At 43.5% G+C, this 16,815-nt stretch overlaps 1 long non-coding RNA gene across 1 annotated transcript in view; it reads right to left on the reverse strand.

The window, feature by feature from the left end:
• The window catches only part of LOC144823887 (uncharacterized), a 322,915-nt gene extending 308,462 nt beyond the window's left edge, over nucleotides 1-14,453 (reverse strand). Inside the window, exons 1-3 of the long non-coding RNA XR_013608849.1 lie at nucleotides 14,354-14,453; nucleotides 13,739-13,803; nucleotides 13,496-13,526 (exon numbers count right to left, since the gene is read on the reverse strand). This is a non-coding gene — a long non-coding RNA (uncharacterized LOC144823887). The remainder of the gene's footprint in view (nucleotides 1-13,495; nucleotides 13,527-13,738; nucleotides 13,804-14,353) is intronic.
• Between the last annotated feature and the right edge of the window lie 2,362 nt (nucleotides 14,454-16,815).

Consider the following 16,815-nt stretch of genomic DNA (forward strand, 5'->3'; position numbering starts at 1 on the left):
TTGTCCCAAAGATATTGGGGCTCTTTACTTGAGTGGAAATACATTTATGCCAGCCCTTCCGATTTCGAGCCTAATCACTTGCCTGCTGATTGATTGTAAACATCCGACTTTGAGATTCTGCTGCTGTCGGGCAATTAGTTATTAGTATGGTATTCTGAGCCTGCCTTGAGTCAGTATAGGGTTACATGTTGGGCGTGGAGTGGCTCATTGGCAAGGACTGAGGAAAGGAATTCAATGCAGCCATGGTGCAGCCTGCGCCTCCTTTTGATGCGACTGCAGTGACAAGCAATTTTCCGATGTATCGAAGTGTGCTATGAGTAGCATGCCACTCCAGCCTACCAATAGCCTGCAGCAGTCTAATGCACCATGACAATCAGACATGTGTGTCCCTCTAAGCCACAGAGCTCTATTTTCCCACAGCTAAGGGAAAACAAAGTATTGATGCAATGGGGGTAAGGCGGTGCTAGCCCACAGCATTGGGGTCCCTCTGTAGCATAATTGGTTCTTTCTGAGCCAGCTTCTTCACTGGGAACAAACCAAAGAAACCCCCAGCACCTGCTCAGGAAAAAATAATTCTAGATATTTGCACCTATTTCTTATAGAAAGTTTTGCAAACAAACTGCCATCGACTGTGTAATACCGTGCAAAAGTACAGCATTTTGACTAAAGAAATAGCGCTGTGAGGCCAGATGCTTAACACCCTTTTATTCCTTTTGAAGCTTCAAAAGACCTCCTTCCAGAAGAGAAAACATTGTGTGATGATAAATGAACTCAGCAATGAAGCTGCGGAATAAAACAGAAAAAAGAGTAGAGATAAGCAAAGAAAGAATATCAGAGTAAAAGTTAGGGTAGGGAGACTGCCCATTAGTGACTTGTCATAAATGTTCAATGTTAATATTAAATAACCACTTTCTATAAGGCAGCATGCTACACTCTACTTACTGGTGTGTGAAGAACCTATTAGTATGAAGCACCATTTATTTGTATGTAAATGAATACTTGTGAAATATCTAAACAGTATTCGTTGTTCACTAATAAACAAATAATTCTGAAATTATCTATAAGGCTTTATTTTTTGTAACAAAAATTAAAGCATTTCAGAGAAAGTAATAAGCAAGCCCTCCTCAAAAAACCAGACCCAGTTTAATGTTGTGAGTGCCTATGAAGTAAAGAGATAGTCATCTTTAAAGCATCCTCAAATCATCAGGAAGCATCTCATCTTGAGAAGTCATCAACTGCTTATCCTCTGTTCATCAGGAATAATCACATTTTATGGCGTCATCAGATACTCATTTTCAAATCATCCTCAAATCATCAGGCTCACTTTTCTCAGCTCTGCTGATGACTTCAAGAGCTTGATGATGTCTGATGATGTGAAAATGACTTCTAGTGTAGTTGAATGATCATCCAGTGAATCTGGGATGGCTTCTAAAGTAATCCTGTTTGACCTGGGATATAGCATCTTATTCACACTGCTTGCGGCTGGGGGGCTTTGCAGTAACTCTTATCACCCAGCAAATATGCGCTGGTTATTACATTGGATAGAGACCCTGCCAGAGGCATTTAGCACCAAATAACTAAACAGCGTTCCTTGTATTATATATGGTATCATGTGTTTGTCCCAGTCCTCTTTGGTTGTTATCACCCAGCATCACATATGCGCTGGTTATTACATAGGATAGAGACCCTGCCACAGGCGTTTAGCACCAAATAACTAAACAGCGTTCCTTGTATTATATATATGGTATCATGTGTTTGTCCCAGTCCTCTTTGGTTGTTAACCGTAGTGTCTTATCTGGCAGGGAATAAACAGCGTTCCTTGTATTATATGTGGTATCATGTGTTTTGATGACTAAGCTCATCTGTTGCTCTTAAGCTGCCGTATCACAAGATAGTCTACTTTAGGAGAAGACTGTGGTTTTCCTCTTTCGCTTGCACGCCCGGGGTTGCTGGGATCCGAGCACGCTCCCACTGTTGGTTACGGCCCCTTCTTTGTGTTAGTTGCCAGAGTAAATCAACAGTGGGGATGTTTCTTTACGAGGGGGTTGGGCGGAAGCAGCGGCTGTGTCCGTCATCTCTTCATTTGCGTTATCCCGACCCCTCCCCCCTATAACTGGGAGAGGGGGAAGCCATACGCAAGGGCGCTCGACTTCAGACCAGGAGGAGCCGGTTTCGAGTGTAATAAGATGATCTGTAGCCGAGTGGTATTGATTGAAGATGGTTTATTGATAGGTTTCAAGGTTAAATCAGGTAATCATTTAAGTATCATTCAAGTCTCTCCTAAGCCCCACCAGGAGCAGCTCTCTTGTTACTCAGCCCTCTCTTCCAACTGTCATCTATCCACCAGGCACACCACACATTCCATATTACCTCACACACTCAACATTCTACCATTCACCCAGGTAGGCTGAGCAGCAAGACAGGTTAATGGAAAAGGCACATGGTATCCAAACCAGGATACTACACCACCTTCCCCCTTAGAAGGAACAAACAAATGAAAAGAGTTGTGCTTTAAACAAACTAGCATTGAACTAGCATTGTAAAACATAAAAACGAGCATTGAACTAGCATTGTAAAACATAACTATCATAAAACATAAAAGTATACAATTCGACCACCCCTTCCCCCTTTACACGGAAAACAGGAATAATTGATATTTCGCAATTAATATTTTCGCAATGAAATTCACAAGATGTAATGAATAGAAATGACCGAAACTCACACACATGCCAGTTGGCCAGACCAGCAAAGTGAAAGAAACGGAAAAGTCAACAATTAAAATATGCGAACGAGAAAATCACCCAAAAAGAACTTAAATAAATTACAATTCCTATAAAGTGACGTGTGCACAACGTACACTAAATAGGAATATGTAGGTTTTAAACATTAAAGTCATATGCAATGTATGTAATTTCTATAAAATAATTAGATAGTATTTACGTGCATAGGATAGAAATAATTACAAACTTGTATGAACAAATTTGTGACAGTCATTTCTATATATGCTAATGCGTAGCATTTAACTATAATTTAAATAGATGACAGTCACGTGCATAGAATAGAATTAATGTAAATTTGTATGGTCAATTTTTTGTGACAGTTATGACCATATATGTTAACGTGTGTCATTTAACTATTAATATTATACATGTGTATAGTAGTATTTAACTTACTATACAAAACAGCAAATTAACTTCAGTATGCTATTTTTAAAATTCACGTAATAATGTTCTAGAATAGCAAATTAACTTTAGTATGCTATATTTATAATTTTCTAGAATAGTAAATTAACTTTAGAAGCTATTCTTTAAATTCCTGTATATAACTTCTAATGGAACACAGGTTAGTTTTTCAACATATAAAATAGCAAAATACCTTTAGAATGCTATTTAACTTTTGTGAAAATAACCTTCAAAATTAGCAAATTAACTTTAGAATGCTAATTGTTTTCAGGATACTTTAGAATGCTATATTTTCTAAAACTCGTGTAAATAACCCGCAATGGAATACAGGCTGGCATTTGAACATATTGTAAATACAGTCTTTCATTAAAATTTACTTGTAAAATAATGCAGACTTTAAGCTCAGGTGAAATGTATCCATGAACTGTGGAATAACTTACTTGAAGTTGTTGCTCACCATGTACTATAGCGAAAAACTGAGAAATGATCCTCAAGAAGTTGACAAATATAGTGTCCATTGGTGAACATTAACAACTACTCAGATATCGTGCGTATCACTGACCTGGCAAAGTGCTGTACCAGATTAATTATATCTAGCTTGCGTGAAACATAAATAGGACGCGCTGTATTTAATTAATAAATTTAGCGTGCGCGTCGCTGAAGAAAGATGTGTTATATTTAATTATAAATAATTAGCGTGCGCATCGCAGAAGTAAGATGTGCTTCCTATAATTAAATAAAGATTAGTGTATGTATCGTTGAAATGATGATATCCGGTGAGTTCGAAATAAGATGGCGGTACGTCATACACGTAAAGCCGGGTGGCTCAAGGAGTGTAGAAGTGTTCCAACGTCGCTCTGTATACAGTCTCATAGAGGAGACGTCATACCCATTCGAAGATCCGATGTCAAAGACCATGGAATTGAGGTAAGGCAGCGCGCTCTCGGTGTGAGTGCGCATTGAACAGTTCGTGTATTGATTTGAAATGGAAGGCGGTGGTTCAACTGTCGACACGAGGGAAATAGTCAAAGGCGAACAAACGTAAAATAAAACTGTACGTCGCGCCTATGTAAAACCAATAAAAGTACTCCTCGCGTATGAACCGACTTATCCTACCGCCTCTACACAGCTGTTCAAACTTTGCCTGTACCATGTAATCGCAACCTTTACAATTAATATGCCCACACCGGAGTTATGTAAAAATGAAGATCGTGTGACGATGACTTGTGGTGTTAATAAAATAACAACCAGTAGATGGCAGTAGTGCACTAGTCATTGATCCGCTAGAATTCTTCCCTTTAATCCTCTATTCCGGAATCATGTAGGTAAAACCCATATTTTCTCTTCACACATTCTTTCTCCTTCAAAAACGAATGACAGCAAAGCAGGTACTGAGGGGTGTAGCAGAGCTAGCATATTTAAATTGTTTCAAATTTAACAGTGGCAGGTTAAAGATGACGCTCTTTTATAATAAAGTTGATGCTCTTTTGATTTAACTCGAATTACTAATGTCAAAGGTGTTTGCAAATGAATATTCAGCTGTATCTTTTTCTTTAATGTTCGAGTCAGCTTGAACTTCTATTTGCCTCTTGAGTCAGGGTCTTTTTCCTTCGGAATACCCTTTTTTAAACAAATCAGAGGTGACTGATTCTTGCCCAGGTTCTGTTTTCCTCCTCTCGTTTCTATTCTCGGAAAGCAGTAGGGAGGCAGCAAAGTAGAAACTGCGAGTAGGAAGAAAACAGTAAAAGTCCTTAATGCTAAACCAAGCGTTATGCTGTTTATAGACCTGGACTGGCAAACTTAAACCGTATGCAGGCAGTAAGTGGGCAAGGTAGAAATTACGGTAGTCCCAGACGCTCATCTGAATTAGCTACTTAATGTCCTTAATAACAAGTAGGAGCAGGTAGGAAGAAGCGTTGTACTGGGACTGGCACACTTAACTTGTATGCAGGCGTAGACTGGCACATCCAATTTGGAGGGCGACTGGTGGTAGGTCACTGGTGGGGCTAACTAAGGGGTGCCAGTAAAGTTCAAATAGCTTTAAGAAATTCTTTTTCCTTACTTGAATATCTTGATGATGAGGTTTCATGTAGATCCTTGAAGTTGCAAGCCGTGTGAGTAAGTCCAAAACGTCGCCAAATGTAATAAGATGATCTGTAGCCGAGTGGTATTGATTGAAGATGGTTTATTGATAGGTTTCAAGGTTAAATCAGGTAATCATTTAAGTATCATTCAAGTCTCTCCTAAGCCCCACCAGGAGCAGCTCTCTTGTTACTCAGCCCTCTCTTCCAACTGTCATCTATCCACCAGGCACACCACACATTCCATATTACCTCACACACTCAACATTCTACCATTCACCCAGGTAGGCTGAGCAGCAAGACAGGTTAATGGAAAAGGCACATGGTATCCAAACCAGGATACTACATCGAGTCTCGGCAATGACGCTCACAAATCCTGCGATTCTGGGAATTTCACTTCATCTCCCCGAGCCGACCAGAAGGAATGAGTGCTGAGATGTAAAGCGGTTCGATACCCGCTCTCGCATTGTCATGATTGCATCGCATCCCAGTAATGCCGCTGCCCCATTGTCCGACTTCGCCATCTTTCACCAGCTGGGAACATAATAGCGCTTTACGCTCTCTTAGGATAGGTGGGGGCGTTGTTGTACACTGTCGCCTCTCTGCTCCAGGAAATAGTGAGCACTCCCCTCGTAAGCTGCGCACCCTCCCGCCGTGCTTTATTGAGCACCGCCCAAGTAGGGTGACTGGACGCGAGGCCACTTCCTGCTCCCGCCACCCGCCACACACTTCTGGTGCCCGCTCTTCAGGTGGGCGGGGTCAGGTCATTATCACCATAGCTCTGCCTTAATGAACTGGTTTGATTTATAACCGTTCCCAGCATCAAATATGCGCTGGTTATGAGGTATGCTTACTGCTAAAAGGAGGAAGCGGATACACTGCTTAGTTAAGGTTTCCAATGCACAGGTGCAGTACGTACTGATAACTCCAAACGGCACAGTCTGACTCAGTTGGGTGAATGTTCTTTCTTTTTAGCGTTACTTTCGCCAGGCTTAGGTGGCGCTTGGGAAAGCTGCAGCATCCATGGTCTGAACGGTACGAGGAAAGTAGTACCACAAGCCTCTAAGCACACGCACAAAGAATTGCTAAGTAGTTTGGAAATGACATCACATTGAAGTGTAAACCGGCCCCTCTCTCTTGCGATTCTGTTAGGCTGGTTCAGGGACCAAAGCATAGGAGTCAACAGTAGAGGCCTACATTGTAAATATAAAAATGCCACCCAACAATTATTAAGTCTCTCCTCAGGCAATATCAGAACAAGCCATCTAAATTGTACAGGTCAGTTGAGGTGCCAACAAAATTATAAATGCATGAGGATTTGATTGGATAGAGGCGGGCAGTGTTTTATTAGCGTACCAAATACCCATTCCTTGAGTAATGTCCACTCTAATCTAGTTAAAAGATTCAATTTGCAAACATTGTATATATATCAAAGCTCCAAAGGTTGCCCTCGAATGAGGGGCACTCCAACTGCAGCATGCTCTAAAGCCTTTATTTGGTACAGACATGCTCCCACAAGCAGAATCTAGGCGCAGCTTAAAGGCCGTTCAGTCTGACGCGTATCAAGGATTAGGTCTCCTTTTTCAAAGGCTCAGCAGTTAAGTGATGTGCCGCGTAGACACGCCCCAAATTTTATAAACAACAAACCGCCCTCTAATTGGCTCCTCGTATGAGGCTGACTAAAGGTATTTGGGTGTTTTAATTTGTGTCTTTATTTACAGCCCCCTATGAGTGCACGATATTTACTGCTGGTGAGTTCCAAGCCCTAAGATAGACCTCTGTAAATGAGCACGTCATTAATACAATGTCACAGTTGAATAAACCGCCTTCTGATTGGCTCCTCGCATGAGGCTGACTAAAGGTATTTGGGTGTTTTAATTTGTGTCTTTATTTACAGCCCACTATGAGTGCACGATATTTACTGCTGGTGAGTTCCAAGCCCTAAGATAGACCTCTGCAAATGAGCACATCATTAATACAATGTCACAGTTGAATAAACCGCCCTCTGATTGGCTCCTTGTATGAGGCTGACTAAAGGTATTTGGGTGTTTTTATTTGTGTCTTTATTTACAGCCCCCTACGAGTGCACGATATTTACTGCTGGTGAGTTCCAAGCCCTAAGATAGACCTCTGCAAATGAGCACATCATTAATACAATGTCACAGTTGCCCCATCCTAAGCCGGGTGAATCCCAGCCCTGTGCCCCCCTTCGCATATAGATCAAAGCTCCAAAGGTCGCGCTTGAAGTACTTGCTGCAGGGGCCTTTCACGTGCTTCAGAACTGCCCGCCAGAACCCCGTGAACTTTTTCACAGTATTTACGTCAACACACGTTCATGGGTACCAGCATTAGTTATGTAGATACTGTGGACAGGATAATTTGTGATACATTTGATTCACGAGTCTTCCGTAGGCCCTGCTTACAACAATCTTGTGACGAAAGGAAAGGTTGTTGACACGTTATTGAGGGCTTTCCTGTGGGCGAACAGGCGGATTAGGATATAACCGGAAGATGTGCTACTATTATAGACACGCTCGGCATTTATGAATTGCGCTCGCTGAAGGTGGGCTGTGCCAAATATATTTGCAGTTCTGCGCTGCGGTTTACCTAGGGTACTGTTTAAATTCATTTGAGCTAACTCAAGAACACAATAGATACCCAGCAGTACTTGTTTAGCACCCACTTTCATTTGAATATTGGCGCTTACTTTGTTGAACCGATGCACTTTATAGTTAAAATCCAGTTTGCCGCATGCTTCATAGAGAGTGGGTAACCATGGTAGTGCACGAGGGCCCTTCTCGACCATAAGACCGTGAATACCCCAACGGCCGACAAATGTTAGGAATATAACTTCAGTAAAGGTATGGCGAACTCACTGCTTCTGTTTGGCTACAATTGCATGCCTGGGGAAGCTTTGCATAAGCTTCAAAAGAGCGCACTTATTATCATTACTTTCATTAGTGGCTGGTTGACGGGCCCCGTGGACAATTTGATGCGGATCAATCAATAAAAGAGGTAGCAAACAGTGCGTTACAGGAGGAAAAGTAACATGTGTGCAAGTTACAAGAATATACAAAGTACAAGGGGAGGTATAACACTACAATAAATGGTGGACACTCGAACACAAGAACAAACGTCACGTAGGCAATGGTGACACTTGGGGCAAGTACCGGAACAAAACACAATACAAGAGGTAGCAATCAGTGTGTTACAATGCAAAAGTGACGTGTGCATGTTACAAAGTACCAACCAGGTAGAAGGATAATACTGCATATATGGCAAACTCTCAAGCCACAAGAACACACTGGGAGGACACCTGCATAGTTAAGGAGATTAGAGTTTTATATATTCAATTGACTTAGTAGCAAGTAGAACAGGTTGAGGCTTTTGTGGTGTGGGCCAAGGAGGCCGGCAAGGCACATTCATGGGTGTGCAGCCACCTGGCGGCTTCAAACATGACACCAAGCTTACCGGGGCCGAGGACCCCACAGGTTCATTCAGGATCAAGGCAGCACTCAAGGGGTGGGCCCGAGGGGAGGTCAGGTCAGCCGACAGGAGGGTAGAGATCGAATTCCCCGCTTTGCAGCGTATGATAGACACTTTGCAGATAGTGACCAATTCAGCATTTGAAGCCCAGCTTTTTTCAACAGCCTTCTGCTTGGCGTTCTTTGGTGCCTTTAGAGCAAGCGAGTTAGTGGCTAAATCCAAGTCAGATAGATCTGGGAGAGCTTTGAACATGCTAGATGTCTGTGCAAGGGACGCCCTGCAATAACGTGTCATTCTTAGATAGTGTCACTCGTGGTGCATCGAAAGGATGGAAATGCCACACAGGGAAGTAGCGAACCGGGCAGACATAGATGGGGGAGGGTAGCTCTCAGTTGGCTAGGCAAGGAAGCGATATGGTAGCTCATTTAGTTTATGCAACTAGGGAGCATGGACTAAGCCAACAGCCAGCCCGGTTGGTGATGTGGGCAGGTGACAACAACAGTCTTAACCCAAACTGCAGGGTTCACACGCAGTGGAGGGCCCCGGGCTAGGTGCACTAGTAAGCGCGCAGCCTGAGCCGGATTTATTTAGCGGGTATTCAGGTGCTGAGGCAGTATTACCATGCCCGAAAGTGCATAGTGAGAAAGTAATAGTGTTCCAAGTTGCCCATCTCGATTTTCATCTAGGCAGGTGATTTCAGCAGGGGCTTAGCTATGCTTGTGACCGGTAGGGGCCGGCACTACCAAGGATGCATCAAGGTTGCAAGCTCGCACCAAGAGATCGAGTTCAAGCCCTTCCAAGACAGTCATTAACACCTGCGCTAGAGTCAGGAGCTAGGCAGTGGTGGTAGCGGCCAGTAATTGTGGGCTTTTGTGCAATAACCTGTGAAGAACGTGGAGTCAACATAACTTGGCTACGGAGGGACACAAGGACACCCGATTCCTAAGTCACTTACCCCATGGTAGGATAGTCCCCAAGGTGGGATATGGCCAGTGTTGTGCCTCGCCAGGGTAGAGACAGCCACCCACATCAGCTGGAGCCAGGGTAGAGACAGCCGCCCACATCAGCTGGAGCCGGTAAGGGAGATAAAGGTTGGAAACATAGACTGGTGGGAGCGGGGCCCCGAACCCCTCCACAAAGTCCGGGTAAGGTGTCAAAGGAGAGGCCTGGGGTTCATTAGGCATACACCCATACAGGAAGAAACCAAAGGGTACTACAACAAAGACGGGGTACACTTGTCTAGATTTGGAATGGATATGTTCCTCCTGGACGTACAAGAGGCAGGATGTAAGTAGCTAAGTAGGTGGGGGGGGCTCTGTCATCTACGGGGGCCTCCTCCAGAGCTGTGGCGGAGTACAGGGCGATCTGGAAGCAGACGGGTACAGTAAGGGAACCTCTGCGGCAGAAGGGTACAGTAAGGGTACCTCTGCCTGGCACAGGAAGGGTGCCTGAGCCAAGGACCAGGAGCCGAAGGAGGCTCTGGGAAACCGCGACGGCACCCCGTTAGTCCTTCGGGCGGTCGGGGGCCTGAACCGATCGGGGGTGTGCCACACCGCTCCGCCCTGACAGGGGGGGCGGGAGTATAACGAAGCTGGTAATGTGCTGCACCGTTAGAGCATCGACTCGCCGTGCAAGATGGCTCCTTAGGCATGTGGGACAGCGAGGGGCTGCCTGCTTTGGATCGCCCGTAAGATGACCCACCATAACGTCATACCTGTGTTGTATGAAGTAAACCTGCAGCAGTTCTTTCCCACAAATATGTCTCCTGAGTTTCCTTTGGGTGGGAATTGTAATTGTGCATTGTACAAGCGGGCGGGAGCGAATGGCGGTGTGGGCACTATGTCACTGCTTCTCCTAGATCAGGACAGTCTGACACATTGTTGCTCGAAATTACAATAGTGGATACAATATTGCCACCGTTCCTCTCTATGGAGTTAGTTTCTGACACAACAAAAAGCGGAGCGCGTATCAGCTGCTTACCGGCTAGTTGTGCCGTCCTCTCAGAAGCCAGTTTTTTTTTCCGAGGTGGTTTGATCCATTGTAGCAGCGGGAAGAGAAGGAGGTGTCGGCGTCTCTGAATTAGTAACTCTCCCCGCTCGAGTGGCTCTGGTGCCGATCTTGGGATCCATCCTCGTTTGTAGCGCTAGCCCAGCATCGAGCGGGCCGAGCTGTACCTATGTCTTCACTCCCCGCGAGGCTGTCAGCAAAGCAAAACCCACCCGGCTGATTGATCCCAGGTCTGCAGGGCGGCCGTATACTCGATAGACCAGATAGGAGCAGACGCCGCCTCCACCAGCCACTGAAGAGACGGAACATCCAGTAGCCGTCTGTAGCTGTCAGCCCTTCGTACTCCGTCGAGGAATTAAATCCCTTATACTTTTCCTCCTTTATTTTCCAAATTCTTCATAATGCCCGATCTTGTCTCCCGTAGGAAAAATCAGCAAGGCAGGGAGCCGGGAGCCTTCAAGGGACGCTGCTACTCTGAACCGGCGTCAAACCGCCATCTTGGATTCCGCCACGTCAGTCTGTCAAATTTCCATTATTTTGTTGGGTGAGTATAAAACCTATCTAGGGGCTGCCTAAGGAGCTAGATATGCTTGGTAACAGTAACTAGCTGAAGCTAAATAAAAGGATCTAAAAGGGTTTTATTTTCTTCGTTTATTTTTGAATGGTCACGACTTGGACTTAACGTAACCCACAAAGCGGCACACTCATAAAACACATGCGCCCAGGTAGCAATTGTGTGTGTTTTCCTTACTTTTCGATTTAAAACTTCCTTCAATAACTTATATAGACGCGTGAAGAGTCAGAGTGCCCTCTAATGACCAATAGTCGATCAAGCTACAGGGATGTAATTGTAAATGCAATCCAATGCCATAGAATATCTGCTTGAAGTTTATTAATTGTTGACCAAATTGAGTTGATTGACCTGACGAAAATACGATGGGACCCCGAAACCCATTGACTCAGTACTCTAATTTAAGCATTCAGCGTCTCAATTACTCCAGTGAAAATTATTCAATTACATTTACTGCCTATTTAGTGAAGTGTTTTTGCTATTTCATTGTTCAATTCAATTTATTTTATAAATTTTTCATTGTCAATGCATGCTACGTTGCTGACGCAACCTATAAAGGTAATAAGTCACTGTTTTAATATATGGAGTGGCGTATCATACAAAACAGTTTAAAGGGTGTACAGCGCTATCTGCAAACCAAAGGAAAGTCTAACCATGTGGAGAGGCCGCATCAACTTTTTGGAATCCTTCAGTCATCTGAACCTACTCATTTTGCCCAATCTGCAGCATGATAAACACATATTTATTGTAAGCTAAATAAGGGGTCCCTTACTATGTTTTGCAGGTAATTCCTGTTGAAAACTGTTCAGCCATTAAAGACCAACTCCAGTGTTACTGGTCCATCTGAAGGCAAGGGCCAATATTATGGGGACGGAAATTTAATAGATGGGACACCACTTGTTGCATGCTACACGGCTATTAGAATATTGTCCTCCTTTTCTCCTTAAAAAAAATCAAAGATTCCCTGAGGTACAAATTTCGGGCCTGCCCGCTCTTAATTTTCATGTCTATATTTTGACAGTCCTAAACTACACTGTATGCAGCAGTCCTTGCGTGCAGGGTCTGAACACTCACGTTTCAGCCGCCATGGTAGGGACCATTTGAACTCCTCTCATTTAGTAAATCTGACTTGGTGTGGGGGTGAATACATGTGATGTACACCATAGAACCATGGGGCATATTTGCAATGATTGTTGCAGCGCGTCGCACCTAACAAATCAGTTGCGCTGAGCTGCGTCATTTAAAAAATGCAGCAATGTGCCTTATTGACATGAATATGAGGCACCCCCGTGCTCACCAACGTGCCAGTGCCAAAAGAACTGCTGTGCACTAAGGCAGGCACCCTTGCCCTTGCCCTTGCCCTTGCCCTATAATGCAAGGGTACCTGCATTGCAGGTACGATTGGTAAAGTGCAAGAAGGGACACCTTCCTGCACACAAACAATCATCCCTGCAGTGTTGGCACCCTTGCTTCATGGCAATATGTTCCAGTGTAGTCTTACAGCTGTTCTTTTGGTACCTGGAAAGGGGTATTACCAAACAGGGAGGACGAGGGTCTAAGGGACGGATTAACGACCCAGCAATGCTACTATCCCTAGGAACAGTCACTTCAACAACAGATAGCAAGGGTTCAGCGCAAATGCAAACTAAGTTAAACTCCTACGTGGTGAATAAGAGGAAAAAGGAGTAAAACTACTAATGTGTTGTGGAAAATACACATAGGGTCTCTCATCTCTGTGAAAAGATTCCCATCAGTCACCACTCGGACCCACCCTTCATCATCTGGGATCCTTCACCCTCGAAGGTAGATTGTGAGACCCACTGTGGATTGGCAGATGTTTAGAGCCTAATCCTACATGTGGTGCCCAGTGTGAGGAGAACACATGATGTATAGTGTGGTGACTGGAAGCAGTGCTAAAAGTGAAGTGCAAAGTGAAGTTGTGAAAAAAACTATAAAATTAGGTAGGGAAGAGAAAAAATATTTATTAAGATTCTCTTCAATCCTAAAATAAAAGGAGTGCGTAGTGGTGTAAACAAATAACCACTAATAAGGATGGAAGGTCGACATGTTTCTGCAGACTAATTAGATCCACGTGGTATCTAGCTGCTTCCTCAGGACCATTACCGCTACTGCATATAAAGCAATAAGTGAAAAAGATAAGATATCACCTGAGATATAGTGATAAAATCCTTCTCCTGACTGTGTAGTTCAAACCAGGATGTGGATCCATTCCCAACGAGACACACATATAGGGAAAAAAACAAAGTGCATAAAAAGTTGGATACAGAACACTGTATTGAAACAAATCTTTCTAACACAGTGATCTCATTTAATGACGGACGTGTGGTATCTTTCATATAAATATCATACACATCCGTCCACAGGCACAAATATTGTAGCTGCTCACTTACCAATTAGGCAGTAGAGAAAAGTCCCACCTCACCTGGCTACAGCGCAGGTAAAACAGGGCACCGCTCTGAGTAGCGAAAAACAAATGAAAAGAAAGTTAGGACACACAAGGTGTCACTCCCCTCCAACAAAAGCTATTAAGTCCAAATAACATTTAGGAAGTGCACTGTTGGATATTTGTACAGTGCTGTCACTTTGTAATAAAGCAAATACTTAGGGTTTGACACCATTCCTCTAATTATAAAAGAAATCTGATCGTTATATGGATCTTATGTGTGAGCACCGAGATATGTGTATTCAGGTGCATCTGATTAGTGAAACCCTTCTTCATGTCTGACATGGACTGTGGTCGCGCTGTGACCCGACAAAGAACTGTATTTAGAGGTCAGTTGGTGGCGTGTATATAATTCACGCCCACATACCAGCCTACAGCCTCCAATTTTACAATGAGAGCATCCAGGACGCATTCTGTAACTGCGGAGACGACAAACAGATAGGTATCTAATAGTTATGAGAGACCGGTATTACTCACACGCATCTCCCGCACCCTCTGCAATCATACCAAACACGAAAGAATTCTTGAGCCCAAATGTTTAGCGGGTCGTGCAAGCGCTTACCTGTCCGTCGGTACCCCGGGCGTCCCTCTGGGCTGTCGTGGGAGGTACCGACGCGGCGCGCAAACACACATTATATTTCTGCTTCGTCGGCGTCCAAAAGGCGCCCGGATGACGTCAGTCCATGCGCGACGCGCATAGCGTCATGGGAAAGGTAGTTTCTTTTGAAAAAACTACACATTTGTGTCACTATTCAACCATTTATCTGTCGTATTCAATGTGTCAGTTGTTTAAGGGATTATAAGCAAACAGCTGTATCTAATATATCGCAAAGTCGTTTCTAACCTCCATTTAGAGGGCAACTATTGCACCCTGAGAAAACTACATCAGACAGGGGCCGCTATACTGATATCTCCAAGAAACGAAGTGCCAGAATGCATGTAGCCATGCCTTAGAGTAATATAGGAATTCGATGTGCAGTAAATCCACTGTAGTAAAAATTACTGGTCAAGACATGTTAGATTACACAGGAAAAAGGCAGGGCAAGGCAGACAGCACAGTACCATATAGAGATCTCTCTAAAGTGTATACCTAATACTGCACTGTCTTGCCAGCACATCATACATGACTATCCTTTCCTAGAACTCCTAATGGTTCAGCAGGACAAAGGGTAAAACCCCTGTAAAATAGACAAATATTCAGAATCAATATATAATTGAATTTACGTTCATCTGAAGCTGAATAGCTCTTATAACCATCATGACACCAGACAATGTCTCAATCATTATTCATTAGAGTGACATCCACGGGATGTCCTCATTGAGGCCCACTTTATCAGATTTGAGTTTATACACCCATCTTTGTTCTTTTTTGAATAAGAAACTACTGATGACAGTTATGTGGGGTGGGATCATAGGTTGTTTGATGACCGTCCATTTCAGATCTGTGGGTAGATGACCGACCTCAATGAAATGTGTAGTCAGTCTAGTTGCCTGTTTACAACATCTAATAGAACTGTTGTGCTCTGAAATTCTTGTTTTGACTTTGCGCGTAGTGAAATAAAAGAAGAACAGTAACAATAATAAAAACACACACATGATCAAGGAACAATTTGTGTGGAATCCTCTTTTCACATTGAGGAGAACCAGGTGTGCCCAAAGGGATGTCTTTAATGTCCCATTAGAGACACAACATTCGGATTCATCATCAGGCGCCCAGGGACGTTGGCCGCCACCTACGGAGCACCCATAACGGATGAAATTGTAGCAAATCATAACAGTTGGTGCTGTGCACTTATCCCCCCTTTTTGAAATATTCAATTACCTGCGCTGTAGCCAGGTGAGGTGGGAGTTTTCTCTCCTGCCTAATTGGTAAGTGAGCAGCTACAATATTTGTGCCTGTGGACGGATGTGTATGATATTTATATGAAAGATACGACACGTCCGTCATTAAATGAGATCACTCTGTGTTAGACAGATTTGTTTCAATACAGTGTTCTGTATCCAACTTTTTATGCACTTTTTTTTCCCTATATGTGTGTCTCGTTGGGAATGGATCCACATCCTGGTTTGAACTACACAGTCAGGAGAAGGATTTTATCACTATATCTCAGGTGATATCTTATCTTTTTCACTTATTTCTTTATAAGCAGTAGCGGTAATGGTCCTGAGGAAGCAGCTAGATACCACGTGGATCTAATTAGTCTGCAGAAACATGTCGACCTTCCATCCTTATTAGTGGTTATTTGTTTACACCACTACGCACTCCTTTTATTTTAGGATTGAAGACAATCTTAATAAATATTTTTTCTCTTCCCTACCTAATTTTATAGTTTTTTCACAACTTCACTTTGCACTTCACTTTTAGCACTGCTTCCAGTCACCACACTATACATCATGTGTTCTCCTCACACTGGGCACCACATGTAGGATTAGGCTCTAAACATCTGCCAATCCACAGTGGGTCTCACAATCTACCTTCGAGGGTGAAGGATCCCAGATGATGAAGGGCGGATCCGAGTGGTGACTGATGGGAATCTTTTCACAGAGATGAGAGACCCTATGTGTATTTTCCACAACACATTAGTAGTTTTACTCCTTTTCCCCCTATTCACCATGTAGGAATTTAACTTAGTTTGCATTTGCGCTGACCCCTTGCTATCTGTTGTTGAAGTGACCTGGAAAGGGGTGCCACGTATTCCAGTCAATAAGGCGCATCCCTTCCTGCAAATAAACAATCACTAATGGTGTTTTGCTCCGTCTACGTGTGCTGCAGAATGTAGCTTGCATAGAAATAGCAAAAAAAGAGTGACAATAAAAGTATTTCTCCTTGTTGGCCCACTCTAAAAACTCCTTTTGAAAGGTGTTAGTTGTTAGGCCCAGCCTCAGACTTACGATTACTTGTAAATCTTGGGCAGTGCCAAAAAGCAATGGATGTTTTGTGGGAACGGCTACTGCAGCACACATTGCATGCCCCTTTGCTGCAGAAAACGTTGTCAAAAGGTGCAATATTTACAAGGTGGCAGT

The sequence above is a fragment of the Lissotriton helveticus genome, chromosome 3_1, assembly GCF_964261635.1.
Source record: "Lissotriton helveticus chromosome 3_1, aLisHel1.1, whole genome shotgun sequence".
Classification (NCBI taxonomy): domain Eukaryota; kingdom Metazoa; phylum Chordata; class Amphibia; order Caudata; family Salamandridae; genus Lissotriton; species Lissotriton helveticus.